Source organism: Pituophis catenifer, unplaced genomic scaffold, assembly GCF_029215685.1.
Source record: "Pituophis catenifer annectens isolate HBS135680 unplaced genomic scaffold, rPitCat1.0.hap2 SCAF_5, whole genome shotgun sequence".
In the NCBI taxonomy this organism is placed as follows: Eukaryota; Metazoa; Chordata; class Lepidosauria; order Squamata; family Colubridae; genus Pituophis; species Pituophis catenifer.
Genome location: NW_027256885.1, coordinates 102,843,184 through 102,863,782, shown reverse-complemented (window position 1 = coordinate 102,863,782; position 20,599 = coordinate 102,843,184).

Here is a 20,599-nt window from a genome sequence, read left to right as displayed (position 1 = left end):
AGTTTGGCATGGAAGGGGTTTAAGATCTACGTACCCAGCAATCTCCGGCTCGAGGTGCTGCGACGCTGTCACGACATCTGGGCAGCCAGACATTTTGGGTTTCTCAAGACTTTACATCTGACAAACCATCAATTCTGGTGGCCCCAGTTTAAGAAGGATGTCGAGGACTATGTGTGCAGTTGCGTAACATGTGCCACAATGAAGAAACAACTGGGCAAACCTCCCAGCCTCTTACAACCTGTGGCATCTCCTGTTAAACCCTGGGAGGAGATAGCCATGGACTTCATTGTGGACTTACCAGAGAACCAAGGCAATATGGATGGTTATCGACTTCTTTTCGAAACAAGCCCATTTTGTGGCTTGTTCGGGTCTGCCATCAGCCAGGAAGCTGGCCAAACTGTTTATAGCACATATATATCATCTCCACGGGGTGCCGTGGAGCATTGTATCTGACTAGGGGGTACAGTTCACTAGCAAGTTTTGGTGTATGTTCTTGGCCATGATAGGGTCCTCCCAGGGTCTCAGATGGGCGTTCCACCCAGCTACCAATAGAGCTGTCGAGAGAACCAATGCAATGGTGGAGCAGTACATCTGGTGCTACCTTGAGCACCAACAATTCAATTGGGCAGACTTGCTCCCCTTTGCTGAGGTGGCATATAACAACACCGTCCACAGTAGCACCAGATTCACCCCATTCCAGGTGGCCACTGGGACTGAATTCGTCCTCATACCTGAGTGTCCCCAACAGAGCTCCGAGGAGTTAGGATTGCAGGAATGGGTGTCGCGAATGCAACGTGTGTGGGAAAAGGTCAGGGAAGCTCTATGAAAAGCGGCACAAAGCTACAAACACCAGGCAGATAAGAAAAGAAGGCCACAAACCCCCTTCCATGTAGGCCAAAAAGTCTACCTGTCCACCAAGTACCTCAACCTAAAGGTGCCTTGCAAGAAGCTCGCACCCAAATACATTGGACTGTTTCCGATAGTAAAGGTCATAAGATTTAGATTTAGATTTAGATTTAGATTTAGATTTATTGCACTTCTATACCGCCCTTCTCCCAAAGGACTCAGGGCAGTGTACAGCCATATTAAAACACATATAAACCACAAAATTTAAGAACAATTTAAAAAATCAAATATATAAAATTGGCCCACGAAATTTAAAAACTAACAAACACCCAATTTAAAAATTCCTATTGGGCCAGCCTGGCTTGTTGAAATAAAAGAGTCTTCAGGGCACGGCGAAAGGTACGCAGGTCAGGGATCATACGGACCTCTAGGGGCAGCTCATTCCAGATTTTACAGCTCCTGCCGTTATTGGGGAAGACACACCTGGTTTTCTACAGCAGCCTCCTACGTCCTGTCCGGACGTCTCCATTACGGGAAACCCCTCCTCCTCCTCCCCCCCTGTAGATGGGGGGAGCAGCATTATGAGGTGGACGAGGTCCTGGGTGCTTGTTGGCATTGGGGCCACCTACAATACCTCGTACTGTGGAAGGGCTACCTGCTGTTGGAGGTGTCCTGGGTACCCTGCCAGGATGTGAAAGTTGGTCACTAGGTTCTATCGAAGGAACCCGGCCAAGCCGGGGGTGGTGGTACTCGGGTTCCATGACCTACCTTACTGTGGCCTTTGTTTTCCAGATGCTGGCTTCATGGTGGGGTGGGGGGTGCATGTCAGCCCTAATGCACCAGGGCTGCCATTCTGGCAGGGACGGGCAAGGTGGAAAGTGGAGGGCCGCGCCCACAGACCCACAGACCCAGCTCCTGGACAGCTTCTTCCTGGACCATGCCGAACCAGACTGGCCCTCCTTGCTGCTGCTTCTGCCGCCTCTGCCACTGCTCAGCTAAGAGACGGGGCTGGAAACAGCAGACGGTCAGGGCCTATGCCTGCACAGAGGCCAGGCTTCAGCATCTGACACAGCCAGGAGGCACTGTGGAGATCGGAGCTAACCGGGGCTTGCTAGCCAGAGATGTAGAGCAGCTGGGGCTGTAGGAGGGATGCGTGGCTGGAGGTGGAGTTGGGGGATGGAGTCATGGGGTGGAGTGCAGGGGGCATTCAAAATGGTGGTGGGGAGCACTGAGCAGCTAGCGCTGACAATAACTCACTTTACTCGCACTAGGTGATTGTTGGATCATGCTGGAGCGCAGAAGGTAAATACACTACAACCCATGAACACTGTTGTCTGGCATTTTTCCTTTACTGAGCCGTTCCGGAACCTGACACTCACGTCATCATGGTGGCGTCACGTGACGTATTGGGAATTTTCCCCCTTTCGCTAACTGGACATGGGCGTGGCCAGCGCATGACACATCTGGGCCTGGGCCGTCCATCAGCCCTCAGATGGAGATTCAACAGCCCCCAGGTCTGGAGGTGGCTGATGATGAAGAGGAGGAACAGCTGGGTCCAGTGCCGGACACGCAGATGTGCAGAAGGCAGAGAAGAGGGGAACAGAGGGAATCTATGGGCTGGTCCTTGGGATGGAAGAGCCATCGCTGCTAGAGAAGCCCCACCCTAGCTCTGGGGATAAAAGGCAGGGGGCATTCATCTCCCCTTCAGTCAGCCACTGATAGCCTGACTTCTGAATCCTGAATTCTTCCTTTGAATCTGTGGGTGCGCCTTCTGAGCATGTGTGTGTGTGTCTCTGCTGCTGGAAAAAAGTGAGCGCACCTTCCAGGACTTATTTTGTGAGTGTGGAGAGAGAGACTCCTGGTGTGTTGGGGCCATTTCAGGGGAAAAGGGAGTGAGCTTTGCTTTCCACAGGCACTTAGAGACTTGTTAGAATGCTGTGAGAGAGACTTTTTGCCGGGGCTGCTGGTGCTCCTAATAAAGGGAACTGTTAGTTCAATACAGAGGGCTTGTCGTGTTTGGGAGTCGGGTCAGAACACCAGCCCAAATACCCTATTGGTATTGTTGGGCTCCCCTTCACGGATTACTGCCTTGTCGTGGTGAAGGGGCTTGCGTAGCTCAATGAAACTATGAGCTATGCCATGCAGGGCCACCCAAGACGGACAGGTCATAGCAGAGAGCTCTGACAAAAAGTGATCCACTGGAGAAGGAAATGGCAACCCACTCCAGTATCTTTGCCATGAAAACCCCATGGACAGTACCAAAAGGAAAAAAGATATGACACCGGAAGATGAGCCCCTCAGGTTGGAAGGTATCCAATATGTTACTGGGGAAGAACAGAGGGCAAGTACTAGTAATAATAATAATAATAATAATAATAATAATAATAATAATAATAATAATAATAATAATAATTTTATTTCTATACCGCCCTTCTCCCGAAGGACTCAGGGCGGTGTACAGCCAATTTAAAAACACAAGACACAACAATGATTAAAATTTAAAATAATTAAATAGATTTGGCCGGTTTAAAACCCCAAAAATTTAAAATACCCCAATTTAAAATCATTATGTTGATAGCCCGGCCTGGCGGAACAACAGGGTCTTCAATGCGCAACGAAACACCCGGAGGTTGGAGATCTTGCGTATTTCCAGGGGCAGTTCATTCCACAGGGCTGGAAGTAGTGCCAGAAAGAGTGAAGCGACTGGGCCAAAGCCGAAAGGACACTCAGCTGTGGATGCATCTGGTGGTGAAAGGAAAGTCCGATGCTGTAAAGATCTATTCTCCATAGGAACCTGGAACATAAGATCCATGAATCAAGGCAAGCTGGACGTGGTCAAACAAGAGATGACAAGTGTCAACTTGCAAAGCTTTCAAGTTGCCATGAGCAGGAGGGAGGGAGAACTGATAGAGCTGATTGATTTCCCTAACTGAAGTGCATTCCATACATTCTTCTCAACCGCAATCAGAAGGAAGGTGTTGGATTTCACAGCCAGCCAAAGTGGTTAATTGGAGAATGTGATTTATGACATGGCCAGAGAGGAGGGGAGAGACAGGGTCATAGGGGAACGTAAATCTATGTGGGATTAGTTCTAACTGCATCCGAATATTGCCGAAATGGTGCTCCTAATAAATGACTGTATTTCTTTTGAAGTTCGGCTCATGGCTCATGAATTAATAAGGTCATCTTTCGGAAACTTCACAGACAGTTAGAACTACTTTTAAAATCTATCAAGATTACCAGGTTTCCTGAATCCTGGACTCTCCAAACGCTCCCCAATGTCTGGGGTGCTGGGAGGGAAAATCAGGCAACCATGGCCGAAGACGGGCTATCTGAAGAGAGCCTAATTGCAGCCAGAGTGCAGCCTCCCTTAGACATCAAAGCTGAGATGCCGGCTCCAGCGGCAGAAGCAAGAAAAGATGAATATTGGTGGGAGTTAATCCCTAAGGCAGCTGAGGTCGAGTTCCCCCACCCCAATGCCTGGGAAAAGGGGAAGCCCCTGAGCGAGCTGGGAAGAGTGGAATGGAGGTTGGACTGGAAACAAGCCAGGCTCCCAAAGCCCCTGGGGAGTTCCAGGGAGCAGCCGAGGGAGGAATTTGACCAAGCCACCCTTCCCGATGAGGGGCTGTCATGCAGGCCAAAGGAGAGGGGAGGAGCAGTGGATCCCTTTGAAGTGAGGAGAAGCAGACAGGAGCACAGCCCCCCTTCTCCACCCATCAGAAGGAGGCCACAACCAGTGTCTTTCCCACGCAGCAGGCAGGCTGCCCAAGGCAGACAAACCCCTCTCTCCCTCCAAACTAGAGCTGAGGAAGAGGGCCAGCTGCATCAAATGCAAGCATACAGAGGCCAACAGGGGGAGGGAGGAGCAGTGCTGAATGAACTGCCCCAGTTCAGAGGAAAGTTTGATGGGGACTCAGACCAGCTAGCTCTATTCCTTGACTCAGCTGAGATCCACCTAGAATGTTATGGACACCTCTACCCATCCCCCAGAGCCATGGTGAATACCATCGCAGAGGGGCTAGAGGGGGAAGCAACGGAATGGCTAGCAGCCCTCCACAAGAGGAGAGCCCCCCAGCTGCAAGATGTAGATGACTTCCTACGACTGCTAGAGGCCAGATTCAAGGAGGCAGAGGAAGACCTGTATGCAGAGGATGAACTCAGCTATCTAAAGCAGAGGGGCCATCCCATTAAAGAGCACATCCGCGAATTTAGGAGAGTCATTGGGAGGCTGCCCCCTTTGCCAGAGCAGTTGCTAGTGCACTTTTTCAGAACAAGCCTGGACAATCAAATTGCCCAGGTAACCGCTTACTTGGACATTCCAAACCAGCTCTCTGAGTGGTTCTGAGTAGCAATAAAAGTCGACAGTGGATTGCGCGCCAACAACATGAGAGAGCAACCAGACACGAAAGAGAGGGGGCAACCCGACCTGAAACCAGCCCTCCCTCAAAGCCTGCTGAAGTGCTACAGATGTGGGGGGAAGGGCCACGTGGTATCTGTGTGCACGACCCCAGCCCCAAGGCCTACGCCAGAGCCACCACACAGGGCACAGCTGGAACGAGGCCCCAAACGAGCCACCAACACATCCTGGAGGGCCCTCCAGGCTGAAGAGGTCCCTTCCCACCCAGCCGAAGGGGGAGGAACACCAGGCAGCGATGACCAGTTGCCAGAATCCTATGATAGCGAGGACGAGGGTGAAAATGACCCAATGGTAAGGGGACCAGTCCACCCTTTTGTTTTCCCAATACGCCTCACAGCCCCAAAAACAGGGACCCAGGGGGCCTTTCAAGCCCTGATAGACTCAGGCTGCACTAGATGCTTGATCAACCTAACCACAGTCCTGAAACTGGGGATCAGAGCAAAAAGACTGACCCACACAATCCGGTTCGAACAGGTTGATGGGTCCCTAATGGGGGGAGCCTATGCCATTCACCTGACCGAACCAGTAAGGCTAGAGCTAGCGGATCACTGGGAAGTAATTTGATTCATAATAGCCCCCTTCATGGCTTAGGCCCGGGATACTTGCAGGACCATCTCCAGCCGCTCTCCCACCGTCCTGTGCGCTCTCACAGAGTCGGCCTCCTCAGGGTGCCATCAGCCAAACAATGTCGGCTGACGGCCCCCAGGAGGAGGGCGTTCTCTGTGGCAGCCCCGACCCTCTGGAATGGATTGCCCACCGAGCTCAGGATAGCCCCCGACCTTACACTTCCGGTTGGCACCGCAGGCTCCGTGGACGGTCATTTATGACCGCCAGCCCTGCGTCTCCGTTAAAGCTGCTTTGACAGCGCAAATCGGCTGTCTAGAGGCTGAAAAACTCTCCTTTGGGAAAAGAAGGAGAGGAGAGCTGGTGGGCGAGAGTAGAGCCCCCCGAAAGTCCTCTGGATCATTCCCAGAGGCTTGGAGGGTGAGAGCTCCTCAGTCAGCCCGCCAAGAAGCTCTGGAGCCAGGACGACCCTGCAAAAGCAGGGCGAGAAGCCGCGATCTGATCCTGCTTTTAAAAGTGAGTTTGATTGATCCCAAGCGCAGGCAGAGTGGAAAACAGGAGAACAAGCCTTAAAAGTACAGAGCTTAACTCCGAAGTTACTTTGTTTCAATTTGAATCTTGAGCTGGAGGCGGAAGATGGCGTCTTTGTTAGGGCTTTGAAAGTGAAAGCCAAAAATGAAAGTGCTGAGAACTTTGCGCTGGGAGAGTGGATTAGCTGCCTATTAACTGCTGGGAACTGAGAGTGCAGAGGGAAGAGGAAAAAAAAACTACTCTGTCTGGCAAATTAGAGACTATAAATTAACATCTTTAAGGACTTTGTTGCTTTTAAAGAAAAGGGGGGGGGAAATGGCTTCTAGACAAGTGAAACCAGGCCTTGTTAAAGGAGGGGGAGGCTCTCCAGTTGTGTCAGTGGTGACACAGAAAGCACAACTTCCGGCTGATACACAGAGCCAGACCCAGAGTCAAGATGCAGCACTTAATGATTTTAAGGAAGCTATGAAAGAAGCCATGAATAATCAAGCAACAGCAATGAGAGAAGCAATGAACAATTTAACATTACTTGTTGAAGGGAAATTTAAGAAAATTGAGGAAGACATAAGCTCGATCAAGGGAGCAGTTGCAAAGGAGCACGATAAAATAAGAGATGATATTGTTTTTGCTGTATCAGGACTCTCAAACCTTGTTATTCAGCTTGATGGGAAAGTTGAAGAAATTAATGAAGCCAACTTAAATTTGGAAAGCAAAATGGGTGATGTCATGACTACAACAGAGAAAGTGGATGATGAATTGGTAATGTTACAATACAGATCTATGGAGTTTGCTCTGAGATTGAGAGGCCTGAAGGAAAATAGCAAAGAAAATTTAAAAGACATTTGTGCTGATGCTATTGCGGAGATAATTAAAGAAAGACCAGAAGATGTGGCAATCCAAATTGATAAAATTTACAGGGTTAATTCCTGGTTGGCAAAACAAAGACAGCTGCCAAGAGATGTGGTGATCTACTTTACAACTAGGAGGATCAGAAATGAAATTCTACAAGCTTCTTACAAGAATAAAGTTCAGGTGGCTGGGCAGGAGGTGGTGGTTCTGAAAGAGATTCCTCCAAAGATGTTGAGAAGCAGGAAAGACTTTGGCTTTTTTGGTAAATGAGCTGAGAAATCAACAAGTGGCATACAGATGGGACGTTCCAACTGGTCTAATAGTGACTTATAAAGGAGAAAGATACCGGTTAAACACAGTTTGGAAGGCAAAAGATTTTTATGTAAATGTTTTACAGGCTGGATACCCACCCTCACCGGGGGGGGGGGAGGAAGAAAATGGAGATGTTGCAACAAGAAAAAGATGGAAAACAGATACAAACCTACGCTGAAGCTTCAGCTGGAGGAATTATTATGGAAGAAGATTTGGATTTTGGGGGCTTACCCCCAACTTTGGAACCACCTAAGAATGGAGAGCCGAAAGCACAATGACTGACCCGATCAACTTATAAATTGCAACAACAACAATCAAAAGGGCAACAATCTCAAGATCCATCTCAAGAAGTCCAAAAAACAGAAGCAGTGGGGGGAGCTAGGCCGACATACTAAAATAATACAGTGGGACTATAAATCTTTTATATTAATGGGTGATTGGAATGGAGTAATTGATACGCAGAAAGATAAAAGAAGCTTATCAAAGACTTCAGCACGTGCAAAACTACCTAAATCTTTTTTTGATATGATGGAAGATATAGAACTGAGAGATATCTGGAGAGAACGTAACCTGGAGGAAAAAGATTTTACTTTTTTTTCTGATAGACACCAATCCTTCTCCAGGATTGATTTTATACTAATCACAAATGATTTTATTTCCAGGGTGAAGAAGACGACAATATGTCCAAGAACTTTAACTGATCATAGTCCGGTCTGGATTGAATTTGAACAGGAGAAGGGAGAAAGGAGGTCTTGGAGGTTGAATGAAAATTTATTTAGATATGAAGAAAATGTAAAGGAGCTTAAAAAACAAATGAGAGAATTTTTTGTTATTAACATGAACAAGGGTACTCCTATGGAAATGGTCTGGGATGCTAGTAAGGCCTATATGAGGGGTATCTTAATACATATGAATAATAAACATAGACTAAAACAACAAAAGAAGCGTAAAGAGATAGAGGAAGAAATAAAAAAGAAAGAACAATTACTTATATCTAATCCAGGAGATAAGAAAGTAAAAGAAACAATAAATATACTACGAGGGCAATTTAATATGTTAATGGCTGATCAGGTGGCAACTAGTTTACAATATGCTAAACATAATACATTTTGTAATTCCAATAAACCAGGTAGGTGGTTTGTTGCGACCATCTGGCGGGCTTCCCATGAGTTGTCCAGATTAGAGAAAACACAGGCACAAATGTTTCTCGGGATGAGAGAGCGCAGAACAAAGCCCCGCAATCTCTTTTATTAGTAATCAAAGTACAGCGTCATCAAAAGGTGTTATTATGGCTACACATCTCATATTACACACATGAAAAAAGGAAAGCATCCATATAGGTTTCACATTCCACAATCTTACAGTAAATCACGTGGATTTCAGGAAAGCAAAAGTTAAGGGAAAAACGAAACTCAATTCTACCTATCTTATCATGTTTGGCTTCATTCCCAGCATCTTCTTCTGTTAGCCGAGAGGCCCATCTCTCCGTTATCAGAGGTTACCTCAGTCCTCAGGAATGTTCTACAAGGAGATGTCTCTGCCTTGCAAACACAGCCTCTCCAGTCTAAATAGGGCCTCTCTAGTGGTCATCCAGCTGAACCCGCTTTTCCTATTTCGGTGCCAAGCTCCGTACACGTGTCCAACCAGCTAGAACGATCTACACATATACTATGGCTACCGCATTCCCACATCTCCTCTGTTTTTGTTTTTTGCAACAGGGTTCAGCTGTGTTGTTATTATGATGTTCTCTTTACGCCTGGGAAACATGCCTGTCATCATAGTAAATAAAGCAGGAATACATTGGATACTACAACATACAGAAATAAGCAAAGCAATAATAAAGGTATACAAATGGGTATACGCGAGTGTGGTTTGCAAGGAGAATCTCTCCATTTTTCCTTTGGTCCCATTACCACTTATTTATTTATTTTTATTGAAAAAGTTTTATTAGTAAAACAAACACAATTTCCCCACAACCCTCCCACCCAACCCCCCCTCCCCCTCCCCGACTTCCCAGAGCAGAACACAAGGTATTTCTATTAACTTTTAACAATAAACTAAATTGCTTAACCAACCATTAAACTAACACCCCCTAAAAAAATTCTTAACCCCCCATAGATAAAATCCTACTTCTTAGACATAATACTTCTAATATCACTTATATAGTGCTTATACAGTTAAAAGAAATCATTCATAAGCTATTTGATATTTTTTAGTCTGATACTTATTTTGAATATAATCAATCCATCTTCTCCAGTCCTGTATGTAGCTTTCTTGTGTATGATCCTTCAAATATGCTGAAATTTTAGCCATTTCAGCTAAATTAGTTACTTTCAATATCCAGGCATCAATAGTAGGCAAAAAGTCCTTCTTCCAATGTTGTGCTATCAACAATCTTGCTGCTGTTATCAAGTTCAAAATCAGTTTAGTCTCTACAACTGTACAATCCGTAGTTATGCCCAATAGAAACATATGCGGAGTAAATTTCAATCTTTTTTTAAAAATATTCTGCATCACCCACCAAATCTTTATCCAAAATGCTTTGACTTTTCTACAAGTCCACCATATATGATAATAAGTTGCATCATCACAGTCACATCTCCAACATTTAGCTTGCACATTAGGATACATACATGATAATTTTTTTGGATCTAAATGCCATCTATAAAACATTTTATAAAAGTTTTCTCTTAAATTTTGTGCTTGTGTAAATTTCACATTTCTAGTCCAAATCTTTTCCCAAGTCTCCATCATCACTGGCTCTTGAAAATTTTGTGCCCATTTAATCATGCAATCTTTAACCAGTTCCGTCTCAGAGTCTATTTCCAATAAAGCATTATACAGCCTTTTAATATGCATTTGTTTTTGATCTCTAATTTGTTTTACCAAATTCTCCTCATTTTGCACGAAGCCAGTTTTTTTATCTTCCTTCCATCTAGCTTGAAGTTGACCGTACTGAAACCATGTATAGATTATACCTTCTTCTCTCAATGTATCTAAAGATTTCAAATACATTACCCCCCTTTCCATAATAAGAAGCTCTTTATAGGTAATCACCTCCTGTTTTTGTTCTATACTTATATTTTCTATTGCATGTCTAGGATTTGCCCATACAGGTAACTTATAATTTAACTTATATAGATATTTTTTCCAAACCCTCAACAAAGCATTTCTAAGTATATGGGCCTTAAATACTTTATCCACTTTTTTGTCATATAACAAATAGGCATGCCATCCATATAACAAATCATAACCTTCTAGATTCAAAATTCTCCCCTCAGTTAAGTTAAACCAGTCACTAATTTGTGATAAGACCGCTACTTCGTAATATAATCTTAAATTAGGCATTTTGAGACCCCCTCTTTCACGTGTATCTTGTATAATTTTCATTTTTATTCTGGGTTTTTTCCCAGCCCAGATGAAAGTATTAACACCTTTCTGCCATTCTCTCAGATTTTCATCTTTCTTAAGCACAGGTATCATTTGGAACAAAAATAAGAATCTAGGTAACACATTCATTTTAATTGCTGCAATTCTTCCCAATAAAGACAACTGTAATTTTTTCCAATTCTCCATATCCTTCTGTACCTTCTGCCAAAGATCCTCATAGTTATTTTTGTATAATTTTGTATTTGAAGCTGCTATATACACTCATATACTCCAATTACAAGCAGCTTCCTGTTCTGTGTTGTTAATTCAATTGCAATATATCTACCTTGAGTGTCAGCCTCAATTAAATTGACCAATAAGCCTCTTTTAACATATATAACTAGGCCATTTTTCTTCTCTGGTGCTGATGCCACAAAATGTGTACCTAATTTCAAATTTATCAAGTACTTTTGATCTGAGGATTTAATATGCGTTTCTTGCAAACAAATAACTTCATTCTGAAATTGCTTCAAGTAGTGAAATATTTTCTTTCTTTTTTGTGGAGAATTTAAACCATTGACATTCCAAGATAAAAATTTATTTGCCATCTCTAGGCCCTCCAAGCTTTGAGAGCATCAGCTGAACCTCCTCCGCCATTTTGGTCTTTGGCCTAGCTCCTCCCACTGCTTGTGTTTTTTGGACTTGTTGGGTTGAATCTTGAGGCTGTCGTGCCAGATGCTGTTTATAAGTGGCTCTTGTCAATCGTTGTTCTCTTGGCATCTCTATCTTCTTTAATGGATCAAGGGTTGGTGGTGGACCCCCACTCAGCAATAAGTCTTCTTCCAAATTAGCTGTCAGCGTTCCAAATTAGGCTCTCTTCCAGCGCTGACATAACAAGATGAACTTTTGCCTAGTTTTGTATGTACAGATAGTGTTTCCTGGGAGACGAGGGTGGGGGCTACATTCCTGTGAAAAGAACGTGCCGGGAGGTAGAGATGGATTTGCATGATGGCCAATGGGACATTGGGGTTGGAGAGCGGAAGAGGAGGGGGTTGGAAGGAGGGGCCAGTTTGGCTGCAAAAATGAAATCAGGATTGTCGGCTTTTTATGTTCTTAAATAAAAATGTTTCATTAGAGAGATTGCGCTTGAAAATGAAACTCATTTAAGATAGCACTGAAACCTGACATTAGCTCCTCCAGCTAAAGCTTGAGCATAGGTTTGTGGTTGCCCTCCATCTTTCTCCTGTTGTATCATTTCCAATTGCTTTCTAGCACCCCCTGGTGAGGGTGGCCGTCCAGCCTTTAAGACATTGGCGTTGTCAAGGCAAAGAGCACTGCATACGTCACATAAAAGTCTCCCTGATCAAGTTACACATGTCTTACATAACCACTCCTACTCTAAAGCATACAATGCCACGTATGCAAAGCTGCCCAAAGGTGCAGCACCATCTGCTGGCGAAAGTAATTTACTACAGGAAGCTGAAAGAGAAAGGAGCTTAGATGAACATTTTAAATTACTACAGCAGACCCTGGCAAGCCTGTCTCTAACTCACTCAGAGATTCAAGCTGAAACGCCACAAGTGTCTCCACGGGCTCAAACTCCAACACCCCCTGGTGGTGATGGTGCCTTTTTAGATGGAACACAGGCACGCTTTATGCAACAAAGGCAAATGATTGCATCTCCAGCAGGTCATGCCAATATTGCAGGTCAAGCACAAATGGCAACTGGAATACAGCAGATTCCAGTGCATCAGCCACAGCAGCTACAAATGCCTGCGTATGTGCCCCAGCCACAAGTGCAAATAGGGCCACCTCCTGGCCCACCTCCAATGGCACAACCAAGACCATTTTTAGGTCCACAACAGGCACAGCAAATACCACAGGCATTTCTGCCAGCACAGCCAGCGTATCAAATGCAGGCTCCTTACCAGGCATTTTCTGTCTCTCCACTAACTGGTGAGTCAAAACTAAAAATGTCAGGACACAATTACAAAGCCTGGGTCAGTGAGATTACACTATTGCTTCTTAGAGAAGGCACACACTGTATGGTATTTAACCCACCTGCTCAACCTTGGATTTATGCAATAAGAGATTTAGAGATAAGGGCTCGTACAACATTATTGATGTCCATGGATACTGAACTGCAGGTCACTTTTCCACCAAATACAACAGCCCGACAAATTTGGGCTGAATTGGAAAATTGCTACAGGCCTATCTCAATTGAATCTTCATGTTTACTCATGTCTGAACTCCACGGTTCGAGATTGAAACCTGGTGAACAAATTGGAGGACATTTGACCAAACTGAAAGGTCTGAGAACAGAATTGAGAGAAAGAGGCCATAACATTGAAGATATTCAAATGATCAGCATCATTATTAACTCTTTGAATTATGAATGGAAAGATGCTGTTACAAAAATTAACCAAGTCCCTATTGCTCAACGCACAGTGGACAATGTTTGTAGACTTTTAATTGAAGAAGAGGCATTCATGCTGGCCACACCACACTTGAGAGGACCACCCGCATCAAGAGCTCCAGCTAGGCGCCCCTTCCGAGGAAGGACCTACGCTCCAAGGATGCCAAGATGCTACACCTGCAATCGTGTGGGACATGCCACCCGGGATTGTCCCCAACGAGTTCCAGCTCCCGTCACATACCAGCCCAGAGGAACAGATTCCAGAGGCAGAGGCAGAGGCGGAAGACAAGGTCGTCGTGGTCCCCGGCGTGATCCACAAACTCCACTCGCCACACTGGCTTTAACCAATGATCCACAACCTCAACCAGAGTACGACAGACGACTCCTTTGGACTTTGGACAGTGGTGCAGCATTGCATGTTACCTATAGAAAGGAACTTTTCACAGAAATGCACGAGCCTGAACCAGAACTACGTGAACTTTATTCTTTTTCCAATCATCCTTGTCAGGTCAAAGGAAAAGGAACTGTTTATGTTGAAGAGCTCGATGCATTCATTCCTGATGTTTATTACATACCAACAGCAACCAGTAATTTGCTTAGTCAGTGTCACTTGTCTAGAATGTTAAAGTTCCAAGTTCACCACCTTGAAAAAGCAAGTTACATAGTTAAAGATGGAGATATTGTTGCTGAAACCATACTAATTGGTGGTGTTTATTACTTAAAGCCAAAGCCTAAAACACAAACACAGGCAAGTATACAAACTCCAAAAAGGGAGAGCACAGGCCCAGAGAGAGATGCTCCAGAGAGAGATCCTGTTGCTACCCCTAAGGCTCCTAGAGCCAACAAAAATAGAATTGGTAAACAGGTTGCTCAGAGCAAGCCTGAGGTTCCACATAAAAATGTTAATGTTGAGAATTCACTAACCGGTAAACCTTTGCATTCCAGGTGTATCCATAAATGGCATAGAAGATTGGGGCATGCCAGTTTCCGTGTTCTTAGGAAGATGCCGGAGTTCGCAAAAGGTTTGGATCTAAAGGGGTGTAAGGTGTTTTTGGATTGTGCTGTGTGCAAGAAGGCCAAATCCAAAGCAGCAGCCATTCCCAAACGCGCTACACGCCTGTCAACACGCATTTTTGATTTGGTTCACATTGACATAGTTGGTCCATTCCCGCCATCATTTGGTGGTAGAAAATATTTTCTAACAATTGTTGATAATTACTCTAGATATGGATATGTATATCCTATGAAAGAAAAATCAGAGACTTTTCAGATCTTTAAAGACTTTGCAACCCTTGTTTCTACCCAACACCAAGTTCGCATCGCCAGAATCCAGAGTGATCGTGGTGCCGAATTCATGTCTCAGTGTTTCCAGGACTGGATGCGTAAGAATAGAATTATTCATCAGACTTCACCCCCTGACACTCCGGCTCATAATGGAGTCGCAGAACGAAGACAAGGGGTACTGCAAACCATGATGCGTTGTCTCCTAGAAGACGCCAACCTTGGTAAGATATACTGGGGTGAAGCTATCAAGTATGCAAATTACATTGTCAACCGTACTTGGAGCAGTGTAACAAATCAGACTCCTTTCTTCATGTTGTACGGCTACAAGCCTGATCTTAAAAACATCCATATTTTTGGTTCATATGCTATGGTGAACATTCCCTTAGCTCAAAGAAGAAAAGGAAGTCCAACAGCAAAGAGACTGAGATTTATGGGTATTGATGATAATTCAAAATGGAGCAAATTTATTGACTCTAAACATGCAATTGTGATTTCCCAATCTGCTAATTTTGAAGAAGATATTGACTGGTCCAGGATTCATTCCAATGATCCTGGAGTTTATTTTCCTAGAGATGATACTGCTGATGCTACGCAGATTGATGATCAAGATTCCACTGATTCTTCTCAACCCGATGTTCCGTCTTCGCAAGCCGCGGATGCTGATGCTAGCGACGAAAGTGAGGACGAGGATGAAGCAGAAGAAGACTGGACAGTTGTTCCGAGACGTTCCAAGAGGGCCACAAAAGGAATCCCTCCACAACGATATTCTTGGCAACTGACAAAAGCACCCTTGCCTTTGATTTGCAATGTCACACTTCCACCTGATAATTTCACACAAATCAAGCAGCTCCCTGATTCAGAGCAAGACAAATGGTATGATGCAATGCAGGTTGAAATGGACAGTCTAAAGAAACTTAAAGTATTTACACCTGCAAAACCTCCAGCAAACAAAAAGGTCATTGGCACTCGATGGGTCTACAGAATCAAAAAGAAACCAAATGGTGAGTCACTGTACAAGGCCAGACTTGTAGCTTAGGGTTTCGCTCAACGTTATCCTGAGGACTACACAAATACTTACTCACCAACAGTCAGAACTGAGAGTGTAAAAATTGCTTTAGCAACTGCAACTATCCTTGGTTTAGAAGTTTTCCAGTTTGATGTTGACACGGCTTATCTACATGCAGACCTAGATGAAGAGATCTACGTGAGAAGTCCTCCAGGATTCCGACAGCAAGAAGGGGATACCTGGTTCCTAAACAAAAGTCTTTATGGTCTGAAACAATCTGGTTTAATGTGGTATTTATGTCTTACTGACAAACTAAATTCAATGGGCTTTATTAAGTCCGAAACTGATGAGTGTGTGTTCACAAAAAGATCTAACAATGCATATGAGATAGTTCTTGTTTATGTTGATGATATTGTTTATATTGGTCCAAATAAGCAAATGAGTGAAATTTTTGCCAAAGCTTTGCAGAGATACTTCACATTGAAATCATTAGGTCACATTAGCACTTATTTAGGTGTTCAGATTGAAAAAACACAGAAGGGGTTTAGTCTTTCACAAGAAGATAAAATTGAACAAGTTTTGCATCATTGCAACATGAAAGATGCTAACACAACAAAGACACCCATGCAAACAGATTTTCACAACTTGACACAAGAAGAAAGTCCTGAGTTCGAGGATCAAACACTTTATCGTTCAGTCATTGGGTCACTGTTATACATTAGTAGTTGGACCAGACCCGACATTGCACTTAGTGTTAATCTCTTATCTCGACACGTAGGGAAAGCAAAACAGTTTCACTGGACATGTATTAAGAAATTATTGAGATACCTAAAATACACTAAACACTTGAAATTATTGTTAGAACCAACACATACTGATTATGCAGAATTATGTTGTTATGCAGATTCTGATTGGGCAAGTGATAAGAAATCACGTAAAAGTACTTCAGGTTATATGATGTTCTTAAATGGATGTCCTGTTTATTGGCAAGTACGTAAACAGAATTTTTTTTCTTGTTCATCTACTGAAGCTGAATATGCTTGTGTTTCAGATGCATGTAATTCTCTAACTTGGTTTGATGCTTTAGTCACAGATATCTGGACACACCCGATCCGACCGATCACTGTGATGGAAGACAATGAATCGGTGGTTTATATTTCTGAATCTCATTTTACAGGTTCTAGGTCCAGACACATTGACATTCGTTACCAAAACATAAAACATTTAGTGAAAAAAGGTTTTGTCAAAATGCAATATGTATCTACACATGATCAAATTGCTGATATGCTCAACAAACCACTTCCAGCAGCTCAACATGAGTATCTGCGTAAGAAGATGTGCCTTATTTGATGATGTACTGATATTTGCTCAACTGGCAAAGAAGGGGAATGTCACTGCGTTATTTTATTTACCAGCTGAGCTCATTAATTCTGGACTATCTGACTCTCCGTACCTTGCCAAGAATTGTTATCAAAAGCTACTACGCATGTCCATCCACCCACATTCCTTCACACACTCTTTCCTTTGTTCTCTTGCCACGGGTGCCGGTTGCTGAAAGGCAGCTGGCCCAAATTACTTTCAAAATGTAACAATTAACTTTTCTTAGTTAGTGAGGTGTTTTATTTTCTTTATAACAAATAAATGAGTTTTATTAGAAACCTTTTCTCGCGTTTCTTTTCAGATTATTGCAACAAGGAATAAGCCTCGATTCATCTCCTCTAAACCAGGGTAATTAGTCCCAGAGCCAAACATGGGATTAATAAATGCCCTGACAGGCGTAAAAGTCTTTTGCCTTTCCAACTGTGTTGAAGTGATGTCTTTGCCCAGCGTATGTCACTATTATCCCAAATGGGACGTCTCATCTGTACTGGAGCTGCTGGTTTCTTAATTCGTTCACCAAAAAACCAAACTGCTTTCTGTCTCTTAACATTTTAGGAGGAAGCTCTTTCAGGATCACCAGCTCTTGTCCATCCACTTTAATCTTGTTTCTGTAAGAAGCTTGCAAAATATCATTTCTAATTCTCCTTGTTGTGAAATAGATCACCACATCTCTTGGTAGCTGCTTTTGTTTTGCCAGCCAGGAGTTAACCCTATAGATTTTGTCCATTTGAATTGCCACATCCTCTGGCCTTTCTGAAATCAGCTCTGCTAAAGCATTGGAACAAATATCTTTTAAGTTTTCACCACTCTTTTCTTTCAAACCTCTCAGTCTCAGGGCAAATTCCATTGATCTGTATTGTAGCATGCCCATTTCATCATCCACTTTCTCTGTTTGTATCATAACCTCTCCTAATTTAGTTGCTAGCTCCAAATTAGCTTCATCAACTTCCCGTACTCTCTCCTCAATCTTTAACATATGATTAGCCAGTCCTGAAACTGCAAAGACAATGTCATCTCTTATTGCATCATGTTTTTCCTCCACCACATCTTTAATTTTCTTTAACTCCTCCAAGAATTCTTTCATCATTTCTGCCTGATTATTCAAGGCACCCATTATAAATTCTTTAAGGTCTTGTGACTGTGTATCAGCCGGAAGTTGTTGCTTTTGAGTCACTACAGGGGAACCTCCTCCCCCTTTAGAAGTTGGTGGCTTTAGTTGTTTAGCAGCCATTTTATTTTAAAATGAGTTTTTTCCTTTCACAGCCACAAAGTCTTATAAACAGTCTTACAGTGTTTATTTCAGAGTTTTTCAGAATAAACAATCCTCTCTCCAATCTGTTCTCAGTCCCCAGCAATTTTCTCTTCAAGCAGAAGACTCTTAACAAGCAATTTCCCTTTAACTTTCACTTTCCCTTCCGCCCATAACAAAGGCTTCCTCTCCAGCCTCCAGCTCAGGAAAGTTCCGTTTGCAACAATGTATTCACGGAGTTAAGCTCTGTTTCTTTTTAAGGCTTGCACTCTTGCTTCCGCTCTGTCTGCCTTGTTAGAAATCATTAAAACTCACTGTTTCCCGGCAGAATTGGACGCGACGTCTGGCTCTGACTAGCAGAGGCACCAGCGATCCGGAGCAATGGGAGGGCTGAACTGGGGATCTCTCACCCTCCGAGTCCCTGGGATTAATCCAGGGACTTTCGGAGAGCTCTACCCACCCCCTCCAACTCTCCTCTCCTTCTTTGCCCAAAGGAGAGTTTTTTCAAACCGCCGGACAGCAGTTTAGCGCTGTCAGGGCGGTTTGGACAGATCAGGTGGCTGGCGGTCAATGGAGACCCTCCTCGACATCCACGGAGCCACCGGAAGTTCCAGTCCCATTACCACTTATTGATCTGACTCAGAATCTGTAAGATCTTCCATAGGGTGGGGACCAAGTTGATTAAGAAGATGTTCTGTCAAAGCTAGTTCCTTCTCCACTTGAATTTCTTTTACAGCTCTGATTGATAATTGTCTAAGGATTGGTATCACACATGGGATGAATGTTAAACCAGCTATTGCACATATGAACAAAAATATCATTTGTTTAATCCATCCGGATCCAGGCACCCAAGAAAACCACATGTCAGAAGTTTGTAACCTCTGACTTATCTTGGAAGCCCTATCCTGTAATTCTCGAGCACCTTCTCTGACCACACCTGATTTGTTCATGTAGAAACAACAATCTTCACCTAAAAATATACATGTTCCTCCCTTTTCTGCTGTCAGGAGGTCTAAGGCACGTTGGTTTTGTAACACTACAGCAGCCAAGGAATCTATTTGATTTTGGACTTCAATTAAAGTACCAGCTATTCGATTCAAACTTCCCTGCAGCTCCTCTGAGATCTGCTTAAATTGGATTACGGAGTGCGTGAGTCCGGCTACTCCTGTCCCTACAGCTGTTCCCATCCCTAGAAGCACTAATAGTGGGATGAGTATGGGGACCCTCTTTTGAACATGTCCCAGAAGGGGAACAGGGATAGAGTGCTCTGCACTGACAACACCTACTTTAGGAAAAAGGTGGGCTAATGTACACACTCCTGTCCAGTTTGCTGGCAAACACAGATATGCATTTGTTCCACACAAAAAAACACTCCTTTTTCTTCCACGCATACTCCAATGTTCATGGAGAAAGCATGGATTCTACGGTTGTTTTCATTAGTCCAAACTCCCAAAGTCCCTGCTACAAACATTCCCGCTAAAGGTTGTAACGGGACTTCTAGTGATGGGTCCTTCTGTTTATCTCTGAGAATTGGTCCTTCAAAAATATATCGAGAGGTAGTATTTCCCGGTGGAAAAAGGATACACAGACCTGCTTTGGACTTTAGATTGAACCAAATGGGAAATCCTGGAGGGTGAAATGGTCTTGGACAGCTTTCCAAGGACATATTCCATCCACCCCACCTCTCTTTTCTGAAGTGTAGTTCTGGTGGAGCTGAGAAAGTAACCTTTTGTTGAAATTTGTGGTAAGCAGAGGGAAAAACTCCCTTTGTTAATTGTATGTCCACCAAATTTATTTTTGGGCCAAAATATATTGTTGACCGACATTGTTCGTTTGTCAGGGATCCTACAGGCCTACCAAGTTTCTTTTTTTTTTTTTATTGAAAAGTTTTATGAAAAATACAAACATTTTCACCCCCCCTTCCCCCCTCAACCCCCCCCTCCCCTTCCCACCCTCCCTTCCCCTCCCTCCCCCCACCCCCCCTCCCTAGACTTCCCAGAACGAGCACAGGGTATAGCATTCACAAACCAAGAACTAAAATGTGCTAACAAATTATTACATTTCATGTTCTCCCTAGGTCCTTAACTCCTTATAACTCAGAAAAAACAAACATAAACTACTTAATATTATTTCATTCATAAGCTATATGAATCTTCTTATTCGGATACTTCTTCTGTATGTAATCAATCCATTTTCTCCATTCCGATATATATCTCTCATTTGAATGGTCTTTAAGGTATGATGAAATTTTTGCCATTTCCGCCAAATGCACAACTTTTAATGTCCATTCCTCAATAGTAGGTGGATCTTCCTTCTTCCAGTACTGTGCCACCAGTAACCTGGCAGCCGTTATTAAGTTCAAAACCAGCTTAGTCT